The 5,438-nt window shown below is 33.7% G+C and overlaps 1 long non-coding RNA gene across 4 annotated transcripts; it reads right to left on the bottom strand.

Moving 5' to 3' along the window:
• Positions 1 to 371: 371 nt before the first annotated feature.
• On the bottom strand, positions 372 to 5,054 carry LOC110920244. Of its 4 annotated transcripts, none has more exons than XR_002581658.2 (13): positions 4,968 to 5,054; positions 4,640 to 4,846; positions 3,448 to 3,525; positions 2,855 to 3,081; positions 2,582 to 2,776; positions 2,244 to 2,487; positions 2,027 to 2,147; positions 1,774 to 1,949; positions 1,431 to 1,708; positions 1,160 to 1,341; positions 920 to 1,076; positions 731 to 824; positions 372 to 564 (listed from the first exon to the last, which is right to left on the bottom strand). It is a non-coding gene; the product is annotated as an uncharacterized LOC110920244 (long non-coding RNA). The 4 variants fall into 4 exon arrangements; XR_004879655.1 differs by having other exon boundaries at positions 1,431 to 1,672; XR_004879654.1 differs by lacking the exon at positions 2,855 to 3,081.
• Between the last annotated feature and the right edge of the window lie 384 nt (positions 5,055 to 5,438).

Raw genomic sequence — 5,438 nt, 5'->3', positions numbered from 1 at the left:
CCAAGTATGATCATGTATGTTTCTAAGGATCAAGAACCATGTGCATGCACTACTACAAAAATCATTTGTCTAGGCGGTGAAAAAGAGGGTTATGGGCGGTTTTGTGACCGTCTAAACAAACATGCAGGAAAAAATATTTGATACATTTGAGCGGTTAACAACCCGCCCAAAAAAAAACAAATTCCCTCCCAAAAAAAATGTGTTATTAGTTTTCAAAATTTGTGATTTTGGGCGGTGGCTCAATGTCTACAAACCGCTCAAAGTGTATAATGCACATGTAAGCTAGTGAGCTCAAAAAAATATGTAATGTAAAATAAGAAATAATACCTACATAAATAATAGCAAAGCAATAATAACTAAAAACCAGCAAATTCATAAAACCAAATTCAAAACACCTTTTGATTATATAATAACTTGCAAAGTTTACAAAACTTGTTCAAATAACCATACCAACCTAACCTAGGTGCTATCAATGTTCAATACATTATTAAAAAACCGTGTCATGATGTTTACAACCAACTTGTCGATTTCCTCTTGTATGGCAGTTGTTGCCTCGGTCCAAATCTAAAAAAAAATTAAATAACTAAAGTGAGATAAATTAGTTGAGATAAATTAGTTAACCCGAAGCTTGAAAAGTAAACACAAAACCGAAATGATACAACCATAAATTCAATTAACCCTAACAACATGCTTAAGTTAAAATATAATAAAGTCTCAATGTAATACTTACTGTTTGGAAAACGAAATCGCTTCCATAAAACAAACTTGAACATATACCAAATGACCATGTATCCACACTCCCAAGACCCGTCTTGTTGCATACACTACATGAAATATTAAAGAAAAAATCAATTAATAAGATAATCATGTAATTTTATAAAATACAAGAGAATTAGTCCTTATAATATTGATAACATACTTGAACCATGGCCCAAGTAAGTCCTCTTCCAAAACAAGATTCTATTGCTTTTGAAAGAGGATAATCATCTTTATTCTTTTTAGCCTTAACCGAAGTTGAATCCAAAATCCAAACACTTCGTTCCTTAAGAGAAACGATAAACAAAACCTAATAGGCACTGAAAAAAAGGAAGTTATAAACAAATAGTACTAAAATAAAGAAATTTAACTTATATACACTAAAAACAATAATATGTATTACCTGAAAAAAATGGTGCAAGAAAAAATTTTGTGCCCTTATGCAGTTTGTAGACACTTAGCAAGTGTTCTTTTACACTTGCAAAATTTGTCTCGCACTCTTTCCCGGTTATTTTGTGGATATTGAAGTAGCTAACTTTAGGTTCTTGGGGAGCTATCTTTTTAGATACTAGGTCATATAAATATCTGATATCAAGTAAAAAAAAGGTTAAAAATTCAAGTATACTTAAAAGTAATATTGTTGTACGAAATAAAATAATAATAAAAAAACTTACACTTGACACCAATGTAAAAAAGCTAGCCTCAAGCCAGCCGTTAGCCAAAACTTGTAGCATCCCCTCATATTCAATGGATTCAACTTGGATGTCGAACGGGGTTTTGGGGTACATCTCCTCAAGCACGTTAAACTCAAGGCTCATCTTGCCATTATAGGTATCTTTTAATCGTGCAGCCAATGATCTAATGATTTCAGGCCGCTCATTTTCTATCTTTGACAAGGCATTTTGTATTTTTTGTTCTGCAGTGGGAATAACAATTCACATTCAACATGCTCCTACAAAACGATACAACATTTTTAAAACTGACATTATATATAAAACAATGTATAAATATAAGTACCTATATAGGTGGATAATGAATATGGGATCCACCAACATCACTCGCGTCACAGATACTAGGGCTCGAGCCCACCCCACTATAATCACAAACCACCCCTAACCTTTGAGTGGTAGACACGTCTGTTTGACTTTGTTGTCTAGCACCCTGAAATAATCCTCCCTTAGCCTTTGTGCGTCCTTTAATCAACAGTTAACCACAAGTATTAAATCCAAAAACTCATTATATATTTATCTATATAATAATATAATATTACCTATAATATTAGAAACAATACGTAATCGCCCTCCATGTTCCGATCCAAGTAGCCTACTTAGTGGATCCTCCACCCCAGAAAAATAACTGTCATCTGCCTTCATTTCTATTTCGTATTCGGACTATGTAATATATACAATTGTTAAGAAGTTTGACTTTAACACACACACACACACACACACACATATATATATATATATAAATATACATTCACTTACTAGTTTATTAGACTCTACTCGCGCATCTTTTGCAAGTTCATACTTCTTAGCTTTCTTGTTTTGCTCTAGCTGAAATCCACCTTTTAGAGCGGCAGTCTTGAATAGTTTTGAGGTGTTTATACACCGGCACAAGTTGAGACCATATGAGCGGAACAAGAGGCTCCAAAGCCGCATACTCGGAACGTCCTAAGCAAGTATGGAATACATTCTTCTTGGCACTTTTTGTCGTGTTTTCACTTTTTTTCTTCACATAAATAAACAAATTGTAATGCATTAATAGTTATAAACATATAACAATAGCATACATAATAATAATATAACTAAAAATTCTCACATACCATAAAATCCTTGCTACTCCTTTGGGCAACGAAGTTTTCCGAATGTTGTGATTCGAGATTCTTATATGTCTTGAAAGGAGTTTTATTCTTCCTTACATAGCTTGTTGTAAGATAACTTCGCCAATTTGTATGACGCTTTTTTGCATTTTTAAGTGTCGCTTCTTTGGGCGCAATGCTATTAACTTTCCATAGTTCCTTAGATATTTATAAAACAAAAAGTTTAACAAATATTATTCATGTTTCTATAAAATTACAAACAAAAATATATAATACCTAAATATCCTTCCATAAATGTTCCTATTTTTGTTCTTCAAATTTATCTTGCAGAATATGGTAAGAAAATTCGGCTTTTAGCTTCACTCCTAACCATGAAGTATAATCAGTCGCATTCTTGCCAATCGGTTGATTATCATGATTAAACTCAATTGTATAGTCACAGTCTTTCTTTGAGAAAGTCGCAGGCCCACGTTTCCCTCTCCCAAGTTTAGACATTTTACACACTAAAATAAAATTAAAAAAAAAATTAACAAACACCATATAAAAACACTAATGAATATGACCCACAGAGCATCATCACCTCATAAAAAACAGTAAACAATATGATCCAAATCAGTAGATGACATAGAAAGTCTCAACTAAAAACCTATATATATATATATATATATATATATATATATAACAGGGGACCACATGAGATACACATAAACCACTCAAAAGTATATTGAATCTGACATGAGGGCCACACATGGAATCATATATATCTAGCAAAATCCAGCATATATCCAACATAATAACGAATTGTATTCAAAATTTTGCACTAATATAAAGAAATTAAGAAGATACTTGATAAAACTAGGGTTTCTTACCAAGGGGTTTTGGAAGAAGAATTGAAGGCGACAATTTTGTATGAAATCTGAAGGGGCTTTGTATTCTCTGGATGAAGACTACAAGAAGATAAACTGAAGCAGTGGTTTTGGAAGAAGAATTGAAGGCGCGCGCGGGATAGTGAAAAGTAATGGCGGGGTTTTGGGGGTAGGGTATTCTGATTTTGATAAATCTTTGGGTTTTGGAGCTCAAAAAACCATTTATTTGAGAATAGTATAATTATTTTAGGCTAGGGTTGTGTTTTGTTAAATGAATTGTAATGATTTTGGGCAGTTTAAGTGTCTAACCGCCCAAAATAATATTTTTTGAGCTAAAAAAAATCATAATTTCTACTAGTGATGGGTTGAGAAATGAATCGAGCCATTCAATCTATTAGTAGGAATGGCAATGGGCCGGGCTTGGGCCGGGTATTGGTAATCCCAGGCCCGTACCAGGTTATACTTTTTTGTCCCATACCCGGCCCGTTACCCGTCGGGTATTTGTCGGGTAATTACCCGTCGGGTATCGGGCATACCCGCGGGTATCGGATATACCCATTAATTTCATAAAAGTACCCGCTGGGGCAAATGTTCAATTTTTACTTTGATATTTATATAATTTACTATTTTAATGACTATAACAAATGAAAATATGATTAATAACTTACATATCATATTCAGACCACATATACCAAACTAAATCAAAACGATTACTTAATTAAGTAATTCTATCATGACCACCAAATTGCATAAACAATCACATAATAAAGGATGATAGCTTCCATATCCAATATACATGCTTAAAAATAACTTATTTGTTCGCTAAACACCTACCAAATAAATATCCACATATGAGTATAGAGAAGGTAATAAGTTCATGTACTAAGTTTATATATATGGAAATATATAATATGATACATTCGGGTATTATTCGGGTAAATGGGCCGGGTATTGGGCGGGTATCACTAAACCCATACCCGTACCAATACCAGGCCCGTACCCGGCCCATACCCATTGGGCTTCGGGTATACCCGGCCCGTATGTTTCGGGTATACCCGTCGGGCTTGGGTTTTTTTGCCATCCCTATCTATTAGAGTTTATATAGAGCGTACAACATCATCTAATATACTATATTAGAGCCCCCCCCCCCCCCCCCCCCTAGATAAACCATTAGTCTTTTTATAGTTCTTCATACCTTACAAATGATAGGTTGTCAATTGAGATTTCAACTCTTTGATATGTTCTATCACACATTCATAACATTCGAATTGCTTTTGCATTTTAAACCATTAATGTGGCCCGGATTAAAGAATGCGCATCGGGAATCGTCCAGGTTTAAACAGAGAAACCACGATCGAAAACTATAACCTCCAATGAGGTAGAACCATCTCTAAAATCCCGTCTGCAAGATCCATTTCAAATCCAAACCCAAAATCAATGAATCAAACTTTGATGAAACAAAATGATTAGCAGAACACAGATCAAAACTTCAAAAAAATGCGAAAAAGATAAATAAGTAGAACCTAATAAGATGATGGTCCCTCTTAATACGATGGCTGCTGCTACATGAAGGCTGGGGGAGAAAACAAGACCAAAAATGGGTATGAAGTTGAACCATTTAGGATTTTAGGGTAAGTCACCAGGAGGAAATTACGAAATTAACCCTAACAATTTAAAGAAAGCAAAATCCAAAATTACTTTGAAGCAACAGATGACATGATGTTTAAATTATACGTTTATTGTTGTTTTTACTTAATAGAAAAACCTTTTTTGTAACGACAAGTTGTTGTTTTTATTTAATAGAAAAACTTTTTTTAACGACATTTTGTTTATTTCTTTTGTATACGGAATTTGAACCCAATACCTCACTTTCTGAGGGTGTTTAAATGTTTTATCATTGTAAATGGATCACCACCCCATTGGTAATAGAAAAATCTTTAACGTGGTAATCTTCAACCTTCAAGGCCTTTTTTTAACGACGACTTTCTTATGTT

The sequence above is a fragment of the Helianthus annuus genome, chromosome 2 (genome assembly GCF_002127325.2).
Source record: "Helianthus annuus cultivar XRQ/B chromosome 2, HanXRQr2.0-SUNRISE, whole genome shotgun sequence".
Lineage (NCBI taxonomy): Eukaryota > Viridiplantae > Streptophyta > Magnoliopsida > Asterales > Asteraceae > Helianthus > Helianthus annuus.
This window is presented reverse-complemented; position numbering and strand designations above follow the sequence as displayed.